The 22,462-nt window shown below is 39.9% G+C and overlaps 1 long non-coding RNA gene across 1 annotated transcript; it reads right to left on the bottom strand.

Moving 5' to 3' along the window:
• Positions 1 to 11,356: 11,356 nt before the first annotated feature.
• Positions 11,357 to 16,472, bottom strand: LOC134298895 (uncharacterized). Its single transcript, XR_010006011.1, has 2 exons — positions 15,956 to 16,472; positions 11,357 to 11,531 (listed from the first exon to the last, which is right to left on the bottom strand). It is a non-coding gene; the product is annotated as an uncharacterized LOC134298895 (long non-coding RNA).
• Between the last annotated feature and the right edge of the window lie 5,990 nt (positions 16,473 to 22,462).

Raw genomic sequence — 22,462 nt, 5'->3', positions numbered from 1 at the left:
TTATCCCAATACCCCCATGCATATGGGATATATTGAGCATGGTGATCAGATCATGATATGAATAAACATAACAGTTTAAATAATAAATGTAAGGCCTTCTCGCGAATCACCCTGAGAATTTTTTTGGGGGCGGGGGCTAAAGCCCCTCACGCCCCCCCCCCCCCCCCCAGCTACATGCCTGCTTTGGAGTATTTTCAATTTTGACATTCTAGATAATCACTGGATGGTGTGAGCGTGACACCATAGGAATGTGGGCAGGGTGATGTCACGGTCATGGCCTTATAGGTTTAGCATCCTATTATGAATCATCACAGAGCTTAAGATCTTCTGGGGATGCCCTGCTCTCAGTCCCACCTGCTTTGCAAGTGCAGTTGGTGGGGACGAGAGACAGGGCCTTCTCAGTGATGGGGCCTTTTCAGTGATGGCTCCTCGGCTCTGGAACTCTCTCCCCAGTGAAATTAGATCAGTGCCATCCTTCTTGGCCTTCAGAAAGAAACCAAAGACATGGCTGTGGGACCAAGCTTTTGGCCAGTAAAGTAATGCAGTGCAAGAAATAAATAGGGAATATGTGCAATTGATAATTGGAGTGGTCCCGGTCTACAATTTTGGATCATGTGATTTAAATGTTTATATTAGGTGTTTTAATTCTATGTTTTATGTCTAAATGTTGTTATATTTTATGTTTAATGGTCTTATTGGTTTTAACACATAGTTATATGTTTCTTGTTTAGATTTTATAACTTGGTTTTACATGTATGTTAGGCATTGAATTTTGCCAATATTATCTTGCATACTACTTCCCCAGGGGTGAGAAAAGTGGTACATAACTACAGTAAATAAATAAAATAATAATAAATTCCTTATATAAACAATAGAAGTTAATATGATATGTTTTTAAAAAGTGCAGCGGGTAGTGCCAACACCAACTCTGACATCAGTAGTGGAGTGCTGTATCCACTTTGGGTTTAGTTAGTACTTTGTAGGTGCTGAACTCTATCCTCCCAAACTGTCCCGATGACATGGGAACGAACACCTACCACTGATGGTGTGACATTTAATCATAAATCACTTCCCAATCAGCCAGAAACTTTTTGCCCAAAGCTCTCTTTCTTGTAAACATTGAATTTCAAAGCCAAAGATTATCACCAAAGGGTCCTAATAGCAGCAAACAGAGAATCTAATCCCATCCCGAGTTATTATTGAAATTTGAGCAAGTTCAATTGTAATCAAATGTACTTGGAAGCAAATATGTTTTGGAGCTTTTAAGCACGAGAACTTACATTATAGGCTGGATTGAAAGAAAGTGCCTCAGAGTGCTTTCCAAAAAGTGAAAAATATGTGAAGGGAGGTAGGAAGAATCTTGACAGTTCCTGTATCAAAAATAGATAAGCAAATAAAAAATGACTAATGCAATGTCTTCAAGGTACAATTCACTAAGTTAGTGAATTTTTCATAAGGAAAAATCTAACAAAAAGAATCAGACTCCCCCACCCATATATGTCATTCATTGCATATTTGAACACATGCATTTACAGTGGAAAATGTATTCCAAGTTGTTTGCTTTACCAAAAGAGACATTTGGTAAAGGCACTGAAAATACTATCACTGTTCTCAGAGGAATGAAATAACCTATGTCAATGTCTGCATAAATAAGCTGTTTGAAGGATCAGAAAGGCCATGAAAAGATTTTCCAAATGAGCAACATGTACCCCATGATATGTTCTTTGACTATAGTCTCCACCTTGCCTCTCCACTGGAGATGCCACATATAACTGGTTGGAGCTGAAGTTCAACAGATAGAAGTTTGCACACTTCTAGTTTATCAAGTCCAGCAGCCTTCTATCCACAATAGCTAAAATGTCTCATATATATATATATATATATATATATATATATATATATATATATAATTATTATTATTATTATTATTATTATTATTATTAAACTTTATTTGTACCCCGCTAGCATCTCCCGAAGGACTCGATGCGGCTTACAAAGGCCAAGGCCTCAACACACAATATAACAATACAAAACAAAAGGCAAATTAAAAACAATTAAAACAGTATAAACAACAAGCAATAAACAATACGCTAAAACACAATAAAACTGGGCCGGGCCAGAGTAATGGGTACAAGATTAAAAGTGCTGATGTGACAGGTGATATATAAGGCTTCTAGGGCAAGTGCAGAGTGCGATATACGATCTAGTTCTAATAAAGTGCTTATGGGAGATTTCCTATTAATCTGGGAAGGCACATTGGAACAGCCAGGTCTTCAAGTTCTTTCTGAAGACTGCCAATGTAGGGGCCTGTCTGAGATCCTTGGGGAGGGTGTTCCAGAGTCGGGGGGCCACCACAGAGAAGGCCCTGTCTCGTGTCCCCACCAACCGCGCTTGTGACGCAGGTGGGATCACGAGCAGGGCCTCTCCAGATGACCGAAGTGAACGTGTGGGTTCGTAGACGGAGATGCGGTCACGGAGGTAGGATGGTCCCAAACTATTCAGGGCTTTGTAGGTAAGCACCTGCACCTTAAATTGGGCTCGGAAAGTAAATGGCAGCCAGTGGAGCTCCTTGAACAGGAGGGTTGACCTCTCTCTGTAAGGGGCCCCAGTTAACATCCTGGCTGCCGCTCGTTGGACCAGTTGGAACTTCTGAGCCGTTTTCAAGGGCAGCCCCATGTAGAGCGCATTACAGTAGTCCAGTCTGGAGGTGACTAAGGCATGGACCACCCCGGCCAGATCAGCCTTCGCGAGGTACGGTCGCAGTTGGCGCACGAGTCTCAGTTGTGCGAAGGCCCTCCCAGACACCGTCGACGCCTGAGCCTCGAGCGTAAGCAATGAATCCAAGAGGACTCCCAGACTGCGGACCTGTGGCTTCAGGGGGAGTGTAACCCCGTCCAGCACAGGTTGCCACCCTATACCCCGGTCAGGATTACGATCGACCAGGAGGACCTCTGTCTTGTCGGGATTGATCTTCAGCTTGTTCCTCCTCATCCAGATAGACACAGCGGCCAGGCACTCATCCAGCACCCGAGAGGCCTCCTTGGAATTAGGTGGAAAGGAGTAGTAGAGTTGTGCGTCATCTGCATAGAGGTGACACCCAACTCCAAAACTCCGGATGTCCTCTCCCAGCGGTTTCATGTAGATGTTAAAGAGCATGGGAGACAGAATAGAGCCTTGCAGGACCCCACAGCTCAAAGGCCAGGGGTCCGAGCAGGCGTCTCCCAGCTTCACCATCTGGGATCGACTCTCCAGGAAGGATTGGAGCCACGACAAAACCGTGCCCCCGAGACCCATCCCAGAGAGTCGTCCCAGAAGGATACCATGATTGATGGTATCGAAAGCCGCTGAGATGTCCAAGAGAACCAACAGGGTCACACTCCCCCTGTCCAGCTCTCTACGGAGGTCATCCATCAAGGCGACCAAGGCTGTCTCGGTGCTGTGACCAGGCCTGAAACCAGACTGTGACTGATCTAGGTAGTTGATGTCATCTAGAAAGCCCTGGAGCTGGGAGGCAACCACCCGCTCCAGCACCTTACCCAAGAAAGGGAGGTTGGAGATTGGTCTGAAATTGTTCAGCACCGTGGAGTCAAGGGAAACCTTTTTAAGGAGTGGACGAACCACAGCTTGTTTCAGATGAGATGGAAAAACCCCCTGCTCCAACGATGCATTAATGATCAACACAAACCAATCAACCAGCCCCTCCCTGGCCGATTTAATTAGCCAAGACGGGCAAGGGTCCAGAGCCGACGTGGCTGCCCTCACAGCCCCAAGGACCTCCACCACGGTCTCAGGAAGAACAAGCCTAAAAGAATCCCACAAAATCGGACAAGCAGATGCCTCAATCACCTCCCCTGGCACTGTGGTGAAATATATATATTTCCTTCTGAGTCCCCAAAATGTTTTCAAATTTATGTTGTTACTGTGTGCTTTCATGTATTGTGTGCCTTTTCTACAGCAAGTAAGGTTCATAATGGGCAACAAGCAAAGCAAAGAGGCAAAGAAGGTTGTTGCAGAGCAAATAATTCCAGATGAATGAAGAAAGCAGTCCAAGCTATTTGTCTCCCTGTTAAAAAAGAATAGAGGATATAAGAGGTGATCTCTCCCTAGGAGTTGATGATAAATGTCTTCCTGACCTTGAATGAGGGAATCAAAAGAAACTTAAAAAAAAAACTTTAGTCAAAGCCTTATCAAGGGAAAGTGTGTTGGAGGACAACAATCATGCCATCTAACACAAACCCTGATCCAGCATGATTATTTCAATGTTTTATCAGAATAGTATGTGTGAGTGGAAGGGGAAGTTGCCCATACTTCTTAACAGTGGTCAACATTGGATATCCGTTCTTTGATGCTCTCTTCATTTCTGTATCCTTTTCACCAAATTTGCACCAGTGATTTTGCAAGTTCTCATAGTTCCTGATACCCAATGTGCATTGTTGCGAAACACTCTGAAAGGTTTCTCTCTGACAAAGGTTTTGATTGACTGAGCTTGAAAACTGTTTGCATTACTAGCTTGGATATTGAAGACACACTTCTTGTCTTTTTTTGCCTTCCTATTTGTTGAAGAGAAAATGCTGATGTTTCTGTCACATCTTACTATTCCTTCCATGCATACATAAATACAGATTTTCAGTTGTTGTTGGTACATTTATATGTGTATAATGTTATTTACTTGCATGAGAGATCTGCTTGTCCAGCCTTCTCCACCTGGGTAACCCCCAGATTGGATTACAGTTCTCATAACTGACTATCAGATGTGGGCATAGTCATTCCTTGTGCCAGGAAGGCAGCAGGTTGGGAAGGTTGAATTCTGGGAATTGCTCAGGTGCAACGTGGCAGGTGAGTAAAGAGGTCCAGCATGTGACTTCTGTCTACTGATCTATGGCAGTAACTTTAGCATGGGGATAACTTTTCTCTTCCTAGGCCCAGAGTTTGGAAACATTACTTTTCTAAACTAGAGTCCTTCAGCCAACAGGACCACTACCTAGGGACATGCCTTTGTTTTTCCCGTGTTTACGCTTCTGAAAATAGTTGGAATGGCTGCAGTTCCACTCGAGTAGGAAAAAATTGTTACTGATGGCAATGAAGATGGATATTAAGCCCAGCTTTCTTTTGCAAATGCCGCTCCAATTATTGCAGAATTAATTTTGTTTCCAAATAGTAACTTCATATCTCAGTGCTTTTACTTTTTAACTTTGCAAAGTTGTAATCAGAGACACTTTGCATATGGGGTGAATTATGGAAAACTGCATTCCATTGTGTATTATTTTGCATTACGGTAGAGGGGGAGGGAGCCCAGAATTTTTACATAAATCTGGATCTTGTTTCTGAATGATCAATATTTGATGGAAAGTGACTAGCTACTTTAATGAGCTCAAACAGAGTGCGGTATTTGTATTTCAAACTTTTGATTCATGTCTCATCTGTTTCTAATTATCTTTTAAAAATCAAGATACCTCTTCCTCAATATCATTTTCAATGTTAACTATTAAAACAACTTTAGAAGAGAAGATATTTTAATGCATGCTAATTTAAAGAGTCCACTAATTAAAAGGCATTATTTTTAAGTTAATTGTGCATTGTTTTGGGAAGAACTTCCCATCAGCCTGAATTTCTTTGTTCAGTTAGACAATCCAAATTAAGTATACTTCTGATATCTAAGAGTGATAAGCAGTGATTTCAGAATGAACATTTTTGAATCTTTTTCGTCCGGTTTCATTGTTGTTGTCCACCATCACGTAATTTCTGACTATTTATTTATCGTTTCAGAAGCAAATTGAGAGTAAAAGTTGTAATGTATTTGAAAATACAAACAAGGATTTTTTTTTAAAAAAAAACCAACAACAACTTGGTATTATACTAAATGGCCTTTGACCAGTAGCTGGCCACTTGGAGTGCCTCTGGTGTTGCTGTAAGAAGATCCTCCATATTGCATGTGATAGGGCTCAGACTGCATTGTAATAGGTGGTCTGTGGTTTGCTCTTCTCCACACTCCACACTTTGTGTCCCCACTTCTTAAGGTTGGCTCTGCATTTTGTGGTGCCAGAGTGCAGTCACCATTTGTCACAAATGTATACACAGATGTATGCATATGTATAAGTCAGAAATGAAATAGTTTTCTAAGATCTACAGAGATACTCTCTGGAACATCTTAGAAAACTATTTCATTTCTGACTTATACATATGCATATATCTGTGTATACATTTGTGACAAATTCATATTAGGTCACTATTTCTGACTTATAGTGACCTAATATGAATTTGTCACAGATGGATACAAGTATGGTGCATTGTTTTGAGCATTGGACTATAATTTTGGAGTCCACGGTTCAAATCCCTGCTTAAACATGGAAACCCACTGGGGCTTTGGGTAAGTAAGTTATAATCTGTCAGCCTCAGAGAAAGGCAAAGGCAAATCCTCTCCTCACAAATTTGGCTTGGAAAACCCCATTATAGGATAGCCATACAACCTTCCCACTTACTATCTGCACACGCAGTATGGTCTACTTCAAGGGGGAAAACCACAGAGTGCTCCTGTACAATTTATACATCTGCTGTGGGGAGAACTGAAGACAAGTGGTCCTTCCACAAGGACAGAAAAACGAGCCTATCAGTGCTAATCTCTCCAGCTGTTGCTTTGGAATTGGGGAACTGATTCCTCCAAATCTCCAAAACCACATGGGCTGCTCTTTTAGAAGAAGATATTTGGATGTAGCTTTTCTTCGGCTTTTTTTTTTTTAACTAAGGACCAATGAATAAACCACTTTAGCTGCATACACCAACCTTGATCCACTGCAATGAGAGCACTCTGTTTTCTCCCATTCATCCTAGTTGTGGTGACTTGTGATTTCCATAGCAATAAGACAATGAATAAATTCCTGCAGACCTTAGCACATACTTTTTAAAAGGGCTATATCTAAATGGTTCCTTTCCGCAAAATAGGCTCAGCATTTTGTCTAAAATCCAGAGTAGATTCACCACCTCAGTGGCAGGGCCTCTGAGAGACATTTTCCAAGATCAAAGAAGACCGCTTTCAAATTCAGATCAGGGGAGGTCCTCTCAAAACTGCTAGTTTAAGATTCCAATGATGGGTGGCGACGGGGAGGGGGTTCCTGGTTACAATATCAATGTGAATTATGACTAACAATCAGAATTTGCGGGGTGAATATTTTGTTAGTTTCATAGGAAAAATAGAGGTCCCAGTAAAAGGTCAAGAAAATACCCAAACAGCTGCATGTTTGCTAAACTTCAGAAAATAATGCAATGGAAGAGGGCTAAGAAATCACAGGCCTTTCCACAGATGTCAGACCAGACTGATGTATCAGTTGAACCCCTGTCTTATAGGCCGTGGCAACCAGTAGCAGTTGAATCAAAACTTGGTGGGTACATGAGTTTTAACCTTCCCACCCCATCCTGATCTACATACACACATGCAATTTGCATTGCCTCCCCCTGCAACATGACCAATTTATTTCAATGGGGTATTCAATCTATCCTGTCTTCAGGCCTAGACCATTCAGTTGATGGAATATATTGTTTATTGCTTTCTACATCACATCAGAGGTCAAGCTCAGTCTTATATCTTCTCAGAATCTAACAAGTTAGAACTAATATCTCCTTCTGATTGTGGATGCTTTGTGCTGTAAGAGATGGATGCAGACATTCTAAATCCACAGTCAATGCTGTGTTTTATTGAGAATTATATTTAATCAATAGGTATGTTATATGCTGTTTTATGTATATTTGTCATAATTTTGTTTTATTGTCTCTTGTGTATTGTACTGCACTATTATGTGATTTTGTAAGCTGCCCTGAGTCCCTTTTGGGAGATGATGACAGGATATTATTATTATTATTGAAAAAATCGTAATATTTTTCTATTGTGTAGGCTCGCTCCATCTTTCAATGTTCTTTATATTTAACTATAAATGTTAATGTTTTAATGTCTGGGGTAAGTTTCAGTCAACAGGTCAGAAGGCTGACTTTCCTGTCCATACATCTCTCCTCTTAACAAACCTCTCCCCGAAAGTCCTGTCCAAACCAGCTTAAATCTGGTTCGGGGGCACCATTATGTAGACATGTTGTTGAACAGCAATTCTTTCAATCTGGTCTTTATTGAAAGCCCAACTTTTCAATTCTACATAAGTTTAAGTTTAGTGTTTCTCAAGTTTAGTTCAAAGGCTTGTACATAGTTTGGATTTATGTGACAGATGGCTCTAATTAGAGGATGCAATCAGGGTCAGTCTCTTTGTTAAGCTGGCACCACAGACAACATAAATTTCGCTACTTCCCCCTTCCAGTAAAATGTAGTGATTCAATGGCTTCTTTTTCTGGTGGTGACCCCAAGCACCAAGTATCCTCAATTAACAAGTTACTTATCTCAAATAACCACTAAAATAAGTTTTTCTTGTTTTAAACAGCAAGAGTAAATAGGCATAAAAGGAAGCTCTGGTGTGAAGCTTACAGCTATCTAATGAAGAGAAGAGTCCTAGGAGGGAGCCCAATTGCTGGGGCCTTCTATAGCATATTCTAAGCTCCAAATTTGGATCTGGAGATGGTGGATATGATGTGGTTGGTCAAGAAATTATGAGATCTGAGAATTATGAGAATGCGATTTTCCCGCTTCTTGGCAGGTGGTTGGACTAGATGGCCCATGAGGTCTCTTCCAACTCTATGGTTCTATGATTCTATGATCTTAAAGATTTGCAGTGTGAAATAATTGAAGAGTGTGGATAAGTTAGGTTTCAGTACGACAGGTCCTAGAGTCAGCAACAATTCTGACTGAGGTATTCTGGGAGCTGAAGAACAAAAACATAACTTTTCCAGGCTCTTGGTAACTGCCCTTTCCATTGCTTGATTCTGTTTACTGTGAACTAATAAGAAGTGTGCATAAAGTATATATTTCATTAGTGGTCTTCCCTATTTCAGTTTCCTGTGCATTAAAATAAACTATATTCCATCTGAAGGCAGCTCTATTTGTAGTACAATCTGTCTTGTTCGCAGTTCATCTGGTATAGAACCACTTAGCTTTGCTGTGCTGTCCTATTGCCTGAACCAGAACTGTTCATGAGATACCCAATAATGCAACTGAGATGCCTTCAGGGCACAATATAAATTTATGTAAGTGTATCTCTTTGTGCATCCTTTGGGTGTTAGAACCTCTCAGCTTAGCTAACCATAAAAACGACTGCCATATAATACTGACATAGGTGCAGAAGAATAATAATAAAAAGATTTTCTCCTTCTTTTTTTTAAAAAAAACCTTCCTCAAAAAAAGCATGATCTTAATATTTTTCAGACAACATAAGGCTTCAGAACAATTAACAGCAAATGCACCAATCAGGCATATGAATCTCAATAAAGAACATTCTGTTGCAACCGAGGCAGCATTTCAGCGGAATAAAAGAAAGAAAAACAAATAAATAGAGCCAGGCAGCTCAAGTTCAACATATACAGAAACAAGCTTGGCTTTTGAACTATGTGAAATGAAGGATTATGTGAATCTGATTGGTCTTTTTGTGAACAAAGCAAGAGAGAAAGACTGATACTGAATCAAGATAAAACACGTATGAAAAATATGATCATAGGGAATGTCTTTGGTATGGAAAATGGAAGATGTTGTTTTCTTGGTATGGTAAAAGAGAAAGACATTGTTGATTCAGAATGATCACAAATGACCTCATCCCAAATTCCACTGATTCCAGTGGTGCATGTTGGAAGGCATGGGGAACACATTGTCTCTCTCCCGACAGCACCCGACCATTCCACAGGGAAAGCGTTGACCACCTGGCTTCTCCGCATTGTTCCTGGCGGAATATGGGAAGCCTCCTGTGTTGCCACAATGGCAGCATGCCTCACTCTGCCTTCCCTTTAAGCATGGAAGAACCTGTGCATTGTGTAATGGGGGCCAACGGGCTCCATGTTTAAAGGGAAGGTGAAGTGGAGCATGCCACTGATTCTATGCCCATCTGATGAGGCCATAAAAATAGGTGTGCAAAAATGTTTTGTTCCTGAGAGATGCATCCAGTGGTGTTTAGGGGGTGTGGATTCTACATTTGCATGCTTATACGCGTGCCTCAGTAGGGTGAAAGGCTGTGGGTTCTGGAGAGGTATGTATGTTAAAGGCTTCAACCTTGCTCCTGTGCCTCCAAAAGTGGTCAAGATTGCTAGGGGGAAAGGGAAACTGCTTTGAAGACCCTCCTCCAAATTGCTACTTTGTCATTTTAAATAAAAACCCGACTAGTACACATTGCATTGCTGAATTGAATTTTGAATTTCAAAGCCTGTACAGAGTTATGTGTAAAGATATGGATCTAAAAGAGGGCATCATTGGAGACTTCATAAAATGTTACTAGGAATTTATATTCAGGATGAATATTTCCATATGTAATTCAATGCTCTTTAATTTTTCATAATAAAAATAATTATAATAATAATAATTTTATTTCTTAACCACCTCTCCTTGTGGCTCAAGGCGGGTTACAACATCTTTCATCCTGGAGAGAAGGGACTAGGAGGATGTTTCAGATTCCACCTAAACATGAATAAGAACTACCTAATGTAAGAGCTGTTTGACAGTGGAATATTCTACCTCTGAGTGTGGAGTCTCCTTCCCTGGAGGTTTAAAACAGGGGCTGGATAGTCATTAGGAGTGCATAGATTGTATATTCCTGCATGGTAGTATTGGGCTGGACTGGATAGTCCTTGTGGTCTCTTCCAGTTCTCTATTATTCTATGAAAATGTGTGGTCCCAAAGGCTTCCATGTGGGATTCTTGGCCATTTAAAGGTTAGATACTCACACATTCTAACCTATATTGTGTTGACCTCACAAAAGTGACTACTGAAGGATTAAACAGAGGCTCATTTTAAAAAGAAAGTTAGACTTTTCCATGTATTTTTCCTGTGCCGAGATTGAGAGTGAGGTACATTAGGAACAAAATTGTCTCCTGAGAGCACTTTACACTGACTAATATTTTCCGAAGGAGAAGTAATAGTTAAGGGAGCTGGATTGCTTTTCTACTAGTTTTCCTTTCACTCTGGTCGTAGTACAGGAGTGTTTTGTATCTGTACATGTTTCAATATTTTAAAGAGCCTTAGATTCCAGTTCTGGGGAATAGGTGGGCTATAAATCCAATAAATACCCACCAGGGCATAATGGTTTAAGCATTGGACTACATCTCTGGAGATCAGAGTTCAACTCCCTGCTTGGCCATTGAAACCATTGGGTGGCCTTGGATGATTCACACACTCCTAGTCTCAGAAAACCCTGTGATAGGTTTACCTTAAGGTTGCAGGCAAACAACAACAACACAACAACAACAACAACAACAACAACAACACTAAGGAAATCAATAGCTGTGTAATCAATGTACTTTTATTTCCTAGGAAACTTCCTTCCTCAGGAGCATCAAAGCAGTTGCAGTTCAGGTATCTGGAGCTGTTTATGTGATGTTTTAGCATTAGTCCGAACAGTTCATCCTGATCTTTGCACTCTGTCCTTTCCTAGAATTACTCTCCAACAAGTCTCTTCAACCTGTGGATACCAAATAATGAAAGCATTACATATCAAACACTGAGCAATACTATTTTTCTTGATATATCTTTCTCTTATCGAAAACTATTATTCTGTTTTTTAAAAGCATGTTTTTCTTATTCTCTAATAAGCCTACATCTTTTTTTCTTAACAGTTTGGGATTTATTCTTTGATTATATTTTATTTTGTGCAGTGGTATAGCCACCATCTGCTCCTTTAATATGGTACTCTTAAATAGCTAGAGGCAGAATGCGTGGATTTAACTCTCTCCCTCTCCCTCTTTCTCTTTTTTAAACTTTGCCCTTGAGATTGCTAACTAATTTCCTTCTTCCTACAGCTTGATCTTTAAGGGTATAGAACTCCCTTACCGTGAACTCCATGGAAAAATTAATAAATCAGGCAATTCTATGCATTTTTGCTCAGATGTCAGTCCCATTGAGATCAATGAGACTTATTCCATAGAAGGAGTACATAGGAGAGCAGCCTTGAAAAAGTTTATTCTTGTATCTAACTTAGGTCACCATGCTTTCTAAATGATCCTTTTACACTGAAGCTGTATTTCCCCCTCTACTTCTTTTGAAATCCAAAAACAGCCTTAGGCTGATGCAGTCGTGAGTGGAGAACTGATAGACAGAGCCTGCTTAACCTTTTCCCCTCTGGCTGTTTCTCATCTCAGAATTACCCCTCCAAGTTGGCATAGCCATATTTTTTCCAGAGCTCTGGAAGATTTCTTTATGTTATAATTCTCTGAATCTTTCAGTTAGTGAAGCCACTGGCTGAGGATGCTAGGAACTATAGTACAAAAAAAAAAGAAAAAGATTCAGATCTTGCCACTGGATTGAGTCTTTTTGAATAACTAATTATAAGAGACTTTAGTAAAAGAAAATATAGGTTTCTCCATATTATTTGGCAAATTGGTGCAATTGCATAAATTGAGGTGCGGCAATGAGGGTGCTCATGCTAATATGTGGCCCTATTTGTGATCATACGACAACCATGGAATAGTGGCTTTGTGCAACAAAGTACTAAAAGCCAAATATTTATCATTTTCCATTATTATTCTGTTTTTTTGTCTTAAACGAGATGCAAAATGTCTCACAAGACTAAAAATAGTACAAATTGCTATTTTAAACCTACAACAAATAAATATCAAAATTTTAAGTGTGAGCAACAGACTGAAACATTATTCCAAAGTGTTTCTAAATTGTAATGTTAGTCTCATTAGCATGCTGGAAAAAATTGTTCATTAAAAATGGATCGACTAACTTTTCTCAAGATGAGTGAACCTAAATAGTTCAGATTTACAGTCTTGACAAATCTGTTTAATTTCTATAGATCTATACCATGTAACATAAATTAAAGCACCCACAAAGTTTGATATTGAGCTATAAAAATGCTAAATATTGTCATTAGCTACTCAAGAAAAAAAAGGAAAGTTCTATTTTGCTGATGCTTGTGATGGCTGGAAATGGGTTTTTAAGCAGGAGGAAATTTTGTGAGATTATATTGTTCATTTTTATACAAAGATAGCTTGATTTAAGAGTTTAATTAATTCCACGGCTGTGCTCTTAACTCAAAACAATGATCTTAAAGCAAATTTCCCATTGAAATGATTGAAATGCTATTAATCCATTCTACGCTTTTGAACTCTGGTGCTGGAGGAAAATCCTGAGAGTGCCTTGGACTGCAAGAATATCCAACCAGTCCATCCTCCAGGAAATAATGCCCAGCTGCTCACTGGAGGGAAGGCTATTAGAGGCAAAGCTGAAGTATTTTGGCCACATCATGAGGAGACAGGAAAGCTTGGAAAAGATCACGATGTTGGGGAAAATGGAAGGAAAAAGGAAGAGAGGCCGAGCAAGGGCAAGATGGATGGACGGTATCCTTGAAGTGACTGGCTTGACCTTGAAGGAACTGTGGGCAGTGACAGCCGACAGGGAGTTCTGGCGTGGACTGGTCCATGTGGTCACATACATATTAACATGGAACAATAAAAAAGAAAGATCAACTTTAAAATGGTAGAAGCACAAAGTTATGGCAAGAAAGCACAAAACAAAGAGGCAGAAGTATCATTTTTTTTTCATACTGTACTCATTCCAGCCTCCCTCCCTCCTTTGCTTTCTCTCCCTCTCTTTCAAACATACCAGGAATAAAAACCATACAAAATCAACTAACCCAAAGTTTCTCAAAGCAGAGAAGAGCAAAGCCAACAGTAATCTCCCAAAGTGGACAAGAGCATGAGGCACGGAGGCATGAACCATGGAGGCATGAGGAACGGAGGCTGCTCCCTTGAAGCCCTAAAGCCCTAAAGCCCTTGCACCAGCACTTCCTCTGTAGCTAGCTCTTAATACAAAACGCTGTTCTTATGTCAAAGCAAAACCCAGGCTGAGTGACAGCTCTTAACTCAAAATGCTCTGAAGTTGGGACTCTCTTAAGTTGAAGTTCTGCTGTAGTTTTGTTTTGCAATTTCAGTATCTTTATTCCTTGACATCAAGCCTCTGCCAGTATTTTTGTAAGTCATGTGGAGCACAAATAAGTTGAATGAAAATGAGATGAGAAGGAAGTGAGCACAACTTGATAGTAAGTGTACAGTTATATATATTTCTAGTAATATGACTTAATCCCACATGATAAGTAAAGCATTTGTGGTTATTGTTTTTCCCTTAAGCTTTGCAAAGCCCTGTTTGAAAATTAAATCAACGATTTTCCTATCCCCATCACATGGTTTCTTGTCTAATTATCAGTTTGCATTCTCATCACATGGGAGACATAGTTCTCCTCCCACTGTCTCCTCCCCTGTTTTCTTTGGATATCATGGTTTCTCTTTATAAGTACAGATAGCTCTCAATTCAAATACTAAGTGTATTTATTTTAAGTTTAAAAAGAGATATAAATTACCATTTCTTCCTCCTCAGTTCCAAAACAGTAATGGTAGAAGAAAGGAATAAATACTGCCCATCTCGGCTCCTCCCTCTTGCATCATGTGATGGGCTCTGTTGGTTGCAGTTTCTTAAATGTGTAGAAATACTGTTTTTATTGCATGTAATGAAGTCAATAGATTCAGAAGAAGACTCATAAGAACTGGAAAGGCATATATGAAAAAACTAGACAAGATCCTCAACTTAAAACATATATTTTATAATCTAATAATAAAGTCAACATTGTCCATGCCATCATAGTTCCAATTTCTATGTACAGTTATGAAAACTAGACAATTAAGAAAGCTGATAGGATGAAAATCTACTCATTTGAAATGTGTTGCTGGAAAAGAGTTATAGAGATACAGTATATTGCTACAGAAACAAATAAATGGGCCTCAGGTTTCCTTAGATGCCAAAATTACTAAACTGATAGTATTGTATCATGAGGAAACACTACTCAGTAGAAAAGACAATAGTGCTTAGTAAAGTAGTAGCAGTAGGACAGGAGGAAAACCACATTACAAGTGGATAAACTCAATAAAGGAAGCAATGGCCCTGAGTCTGCATGTTTGTTGAAATGGGAAGCATGACAACTAGAGTGCAGATGGTGGAAAACTCGATATTTACATGACAAGACACTATTATAGAGGACACTTCACTTCTATAAGGTGGCAATACGTGCAGCAGAGAAAGCTTTCTTCTCTGCACACATTGTGTCTGCAGATTCATGTCCAGATGAACTATTCAGAGTGATGAAAAGCTTTACCCAGTTGTCCTCCTCTCCGAATCCATTGCTAGAATCTTCAGTAGCTCACTGTGATGCTTTTAACGACCAGTTTGCAAATAAAATATCTCGCATAAGAGCCATCTTAGATTCCATCCTTAGAGTAGAGTCCAGCAACAAGGTGTCCAGCTGCTCTGTGAGTGGTATTACACTGGATCAGTTTCAATTGGTGAGTACTGCTGATGTGGACAAGCTGCTGGGACAAATGATCCCTATCCCTCTTGGCTGGTCATCCAGGGAAGAGACGCAATTTGATCTCTAATACATCAAATCATTTATATATCTCTCAGGGAGGGGAATTTTCCATCTTGTTTTTAAAAAGCAGTACAGTAGAGTCTCACTTATCCAACACTCGCTTATCCAACGTTCTGGATTATCCAACGCATTTTTGTAGTCAATGTTTTCAATACATCGTGATATTTTGGTGCTAAATTCGTAAATACAGTAATTACTACATAACCTTACTGCGTATTGAACTACTTTTTCTGTCAAATTTGTTGTATAACATGATGTTTTGGTGCTTAATTTGTAAAATCATAACCTAATTTAATGTTAAATAGGCTTTTCCTTAATCTCTCCTTATTATCCAACATATTCACTTATCCAACGTTCTGCCGGCCCGTTTACGTTGGATAAGTGAGACTCTACTGTAGTTAGACCACTGCTGAAGAAGCCCTCCCTGGATTTCCTGGACATTAATAATTAAAGACCAGTCTAACCTTCCTTTTTTGGGCATGGTGATTGAGAAGGCAATTGCCCTCTAACTCCAGGCAGTCTTGGATGACACACACTTCCTTGACCCATTTCAAACCGGCTTCAGAGCAGGACATGAGTTGAGACTGCTATGGTTGCTTTAGTGGATGATCGGCATCTCAGTACTGATAAGGGCTTTGTTTCACTGTTGCTGCTTCTAGACTTTTCAGCGGTCTTCGATATAATAAACTATGGTATCCTTCTAGAATACTTGGAGGGGCTTGGAATCGGAGGCACTGTGTTGCAGTGGTTCTGGCCATATCTCTCAGGTAGGTTCTAGATGGTGGTGCTTGGGGGTAGCTACTCCTCAAAAAAGGAGCTGTTATGTGACATCCCACAAGGTGCTCTTTAATATATACATGAAGCTACTAGGCGATACCATCCGTAGGCATGGGGTGGGGTGTTATGAAATATAGCCAGATATATTTCTCCATGCATTCAAAAACAGCTTCAGCTAGGGATAGTGTGTCTCCTCTGAATGAATGTCTGGAGTAGATAATGGGCTAGATGGGGAAAAATAAATTGAAACTGAATCCAGACAAAACAGTGCTTGCCACCAAGGCCCTAATTTGGGGATGGAGGTGTGTCAACCAGTTCTGGATGGGTTTACACTCCCCCTGAAAGACTGTGTTCTTAGCTCGAGAGTGCTCCTGGATCTGTCTTTTCAAATGTGAGCCCAGGTAGATTACTATCAGCTTCACCTGATCCGTCAGCTGTGCCCTTTCCAGATTTGGAGGACCTGAAGATGATAGTGCATGCACTGTTAACCACAAGGTTGGATTTCTGCAATGTGCTTTACATTGGGCTACCTTTGTACCAATTTTGAAAACTCCAGCTGGTTCAAAATATGGCAGCCAGATTAGTTATGGAAACATCTAGGAGTGAGCATATTACATCGATCTTAAAGCCACTCAACTGGCTGCCAATTAGTTTCTGGATAAAGTACAAAGTGTTGGTTTTGACCTTTAAAGCCCTACATGGTTTGGGTTCAGATTACCTGCAGGATTGCTTTTTCCTGTACAATCTGCACCGCACAGTTAGGTTCTTTGGGGGGCAGTTACTCCAATTAGCCAAAACCTGACTGGCAACTGTCACCCAGATGACCTTTTCATTGTTCGACTCAACACTTTGGAACAACTTGCTTGATCAGCTGTTAAAGACCTATCTCTTCCAGCAGGCCTATTCAGCCAGTCTTAAGCATGAATTTTAAACTTGTATTGTGTTTAATTTCTGTTCTGTGTATTTTAATATGTATTTTATAGAAATAAGTTTTAATATGTATCTTTTATAGAAATATGTATATTTATATATTTTTACAATGTTTATGTTTTTTAATCATGCTGTAACCTGCCTCGAGCCACGAGGAGAGGAGGGTAAGAAATTTATTATTATTATTATTATTATTATTATTATTATTATTATTATTATTATTATTTTATTATTATTTTGTCTAAATGGGGGGTGGATAACTTACAGAGTTCTATGGGCCACTTTGGATGGCTGTTGCCACTTCTCTACTTCTCTTGTGCCTCCATTCCCCCCCCCCCCCAAAAAAAAAATATATGAATATCACACATGAAGAGTGTGGAGAACTAGAGGGATCTGGAGACCTATGGGGACTTCATATGGTCAAGGAGCCAAATTTTTCCACCTCATTCCATTGATAGACATCATATCTCTGGGAATGCAGTCAGAAGTCTTTTACATCTTACCTGGATTAGCAGAGATTCAGTATGAACCCCCCGGCCCAACATACAAGTATACCCAGTGTTTCCAAACTACTAAGTGAAGCTTATAAAGACATTCAGATAAAACAGACCCCATCTTGGTACACTTTGGAAATCATGTCCAAACAATGTACTTCAAAATATTTGTTTAAATATACCATTTAATATATTGTATATGTTTAATTAATAAAATGGCACATACAAAAAGGCCAGAAAGATACAAGAAAGATACAGATATCTTTCTGGCTTTTTGGCCTGAGTCCCTCTTCCTTGAATCTTCATTGAGATTTTTTGGACATAGATGCTTTCCATCTAAGTCATCTTTCATAGGCAGCTCACTAGTTTGCAGCCTACGCTCACTTTCTTGGAAGACACTTCACTTTCACATCTCCTTCATTACATTATCTATTGGCTTGTCTGCTCTCCTCTAGATTTGGTTATTGTGTTTTCTCCTCCCCCCCTGCTGAATAATAATAATAATAATTATTATTATTATTATTATTATTATTATTATCCCGCTTTATATCCCCAAAGGGGACTCAAAGCACTTGACATAAATGCATTGGCATACAATTTAAAATATACAAATATGCAAACATTAAAATATAATTAAACACAAACTGAACCACCAGAAGAATCAAGGTTGAACAGATTCTCCTAACTTTACAAAAATGCTACTACCAAGTGATGCTCAAGTAAGTCTGGGTCTGTAAAAGACAATGGCAACCTTGAACATGCTAGTGGATTAATTCCTCCAGGACTACAGTTGCTTTAGTGAACAAACATCAGGCAGAAGCCTGCAGGCTAAATGCCAGAAATTCCAGCATTCTCTGAAACCAGAGGTGCTTAAAGAGATGACAAGGGGAAAAAAACATTCTGCAAACCACATCATGACAATCTGTCAGAAAATGTGATTGTCTTATGGTGGCAACATGACCTGTTACCATCAGCAGTATAATAATTTCCAGAGGTCTGTTCTTTTCTTCAACCATTATTTTATATTGGCTTATTATTTCCTTGCTGTTTTACATTTTACATTAGACTTACTGGCTAAGCATATTTATTCTTGCGAGTCATCTGCAACATGATTTGGATACTGAATCCAACAAACAATTATAGTTCTGTAAGAATAGATTTTGGTCTATTGTGTTAGGCATGGATGGGCACCATCACTGCTCTTATGTCATAGTTTAGTAGACCTCGGGCTCACGGAACTAAAGTCTTTGCACCTTTTGATTAATATGAATGATTATGTCGTCTGCTGTTTCCTTCAAGATTACTTTGTTCAGTCTAAGCTTAGCTGGGATAGACCTCACAACCTCTGAGGATGCCTGCCATAGATGTGGGTGAAACGTCAGGAGATAATACTTCTGGAACATGGCAATACAGCCTGGAAAACACACAACAATCCTTAGCTGGGATGCTCCAGGCAGAAGAACAGAGGCTGGTAAAATAATAATAATAAAAAAACAGATAACAAACAAATACAAAGACACATGAGATCTGCATCTCTTTTTTGGTACTTTATTTTATTTTTCATGTCAGGAGCGACTTTGAGAAACTGCAAGTTGCTGCTGGTGTGAGAGAATTGGCTGTCTGCAAGGACGTTGCCCAGGGGGCGCCCAGGTGTTTGATGTTTTGCCATCCTCGTGGAAGGCTTCTCTCATGCCCCCACATGAGGAGCTGGAGCTGACAGAGGGAGCTCACCCCCTCTCCCTGGATTCAAACCACTGACCTGGTGGTCAGCTGTCCTGCCAGCACAAGGGTTTAACTCATTATGCCACCGGGGGCTCCCTAGTACTTTATGGGCCTAATATAATTACTGCTAACTTGCACCTCAAAACTTACCACTTAATTGTTACCAATTTTTTTAGTGCCGTTGTGGTAACTATGGATGCAGAAATAAAACAGAACCTGAAACAATTTGTATTCCTCATCTGTTGTGGCACAGTCGAGTTCCTTGTCACAGATATATCAAGTGTAGTGAAGGCTCAAAATGTCATTTAGTAGAACTGTCCCACCAGCAGATGGGGACATGGTGGAGAACAGAACTTTGTGTGCTATATGACTTTCTTTGTATCCCCCTAAGTACTACAAGTGCCTGTCTTCAGTGTTGAACTAAGATTCAGCTGCCCATCCAATCAACCTTTGCACATAAAATGGGAGAAGGAAGGATATTATTGTTCTTTGTCTCAGGCAGCAACATGGGCTAGGCCTGCATTCTGAATTAGTTATGGATGCAATGGAAATTTAAAGAAAGATATTTTTTAAAAAGAAATATTATCGGTGTTAACATTCCTGCAAATTAGAATATCGAATAATGGTTGTTTCTGGTTGATTCACCCTGTCACTTGGTCCTCAGGCCAAGTGGATTTTTCTAAAGAACACCTTTTCTACCAATAATTAGGATGAAGTTGAGGGGTATTATTAGTTAAGACAGGCTGGTGTGTGCCAGCTGTGTATGTGACTCATGGGCATTCATTTTTTTCCTTCTAAAAATTGCATTTACAGATTATTTATATTGGGGGTAAAGTCAGAAGAAATAGATGGGGGGGAGTGTGTGTCACATATTTAGAGAACAAAAATACACTGCAAATTTCAGCATGGGGTGGGCATGAAGTTCCTAGTGAATGGTTCCTTACAGATTTTTCTTGTTTCTCCCCTACAGGATATCTTTATTTCAAATCCTCTGCCTGAAGAAAAATGGCAAAAGCCCCAATGATCTATAGAAATGTGAGTGAAAGAGAAGAATTTCATTACTCATGATGGGGTTGCCCTGTAGTAGACAAATTCACTCCTGAGGAATTAGGCAGGAATGAGAATACATGTACTATTTAAAATAGTAACAAAACTGTGCTTCATCTAAAATGAACTAAAGAGTCATTGGGAACACTGTATTTCTGACTGAGAGAAATAGATGGGAGGGGGGAATAACCCTTCTTTCACTCTAATCTTTAGTTGAATCTACTGTACTGCTACTGTACAGCTTTAGAGCAAAATCTGCAAATCTGATCAAAATTCAGCCTTGCTATGCCCTAAATTTATGGCACAAAAATGGCTTGCAGTAATAACCCCTTTTGTTTGGCACATCAGAGCCCAGACTGCCAAGGCAGTAGCTCATGTTTTTGTTCAAACCTATACATATGTATGCATTTCTGCTTTCCGCTGTTTTCATTTCTCTCTGAGCGCTGAAGCTTGTGTGTTTGCTTGTTTGAAATTTGGGCAGCAAGGGACCTGAGGTGTTTTCTTTTTCCTCCCACTTCCCCACCTCCCTTTTTCGTCTTCTTCCTGTTTGGGATTTTGTTCTTGCAACTCTTTTTGCAGTTTAAGAAATCAAATATAAGACACGTGGCAGAAGGGGAGAAAAGGGGGAGAGAGAAAATAAACACCAATACAAGAGGCACTGTGAGTAATATTCAATCCTTGATTGGATATACTGCCTCGAAATGGCACCCACCCACACATACACACACACACACACACACACACACACACACACACACATAGAGATTGGAACTGAGGGGGAAATGCTGTCGCCTGAAGCTTTGAGCTTTCAAATTAGGCTAAGAGGTTCCCCTGATAACCGGCAGTGTTGAAGCTTTCGATATTATTTAGCGACCCTGATATCAGTAACACTTTACTAAACCGCAAGGGCCTGGAGACCTAAATAACACCAGAAAGGTAATCCACCTGCCCCCTTGACGCTTCGTGATCCAAACAGAAATACCTTTGGTTTACCAAACGGCAATTGAGAGCAAATGCCGCTCTCACTCTCGCTCTCATCGTGAACGCTATCTCCCTCTGTGCAGCCTATTTTGCATCAAAAGATACATTTGAAAGTAGAGATCCCTTAGAGCTAAATATTCTAAACTGACAGAAGAATTTCTAGTGGCACACCAGCCTAGAGCCATATTTTTATGAGGACATCACTTTCTATTTCGAAGCTTCAGCATGCACTCATGATTCCTCATCGCCAGCAGTCATGCCACATCAAGTTGTCTCCCTCCCAGCTTTTATGTTTTTTTAATGGAGTCCAGTTTTCTGCCTAAGTTATGACCAGCTCTCTAACAAATCCTCAGACACCTATGGAGGCATAATGGAAGTGTCCCAATGTGAAACAGGGATAGAAGAAAAAAAGAAAGAAAGAAAGAAAGCATTTACCTATTGGTCTTAAAACAAAGCCAGATCTCCTTTGTTAATGGTGTATTCTCTTTATTGCTGCGAGTTTATACTGATAGTAAGAGCTGATTATAAAAATCTGAGGGCTCCCCCACCTAAAGTGAACAAATAAGAACTTTTCCCTAATAGAAAAACCAGCAAAGAGCTAAACTTTGCCTTATAGAGCAAACATCAGGTGTTTATATTTCTTCACAGATACTTTGTTAATCTTCACAACATGCCTGCTAGACAGCCTATATTGGCATCTCAAAATAAGTGGTTTTTATATATGGGTGACCAAAAAAGTGGACAAAAGGGACATATAAATGCATCTGCTTATTTAGAGGTATAGGTCAAGATTTGGCACGTAGAGACAGAACTTTAAGTTCTGCCCATAGCAAATTCCACTTCTTTCCTCCTCTCCTGGTAGACACAATCTTCCTGCAAACAGACACAGCACGACGTGGTTGGGAATACTTACCAGTGTCTGGATACATCCCTATACCTCACCGCATTACAACAAGGCTTCTTCCAGGACAAATCTGGGGTCTTCAGGAGCTTATGAAGGATGACATTACTACACATCCA

The sequence above is a fragment of the Anolis carolinensis genome, chromosome 4 (genome assembly GCF_035594765.1).
Source record: "Anolis carolinensis isolate JA03-04 chromosome 4, rAnoCar3.1.pri, whole genome shotgun sequence".
Classification (NCBI taxonomy): domain Eukaryota; kingdom Metazoa; phylum Chordata; class Lepidosauria; order Squamata; family Dactyloidae; genus Anolis; species Anolis carolinensis.
Note: the sequence above shows the minus strand (reverse complement) of the source record. Positions and strands in the feature narration are given on the sequence as shown.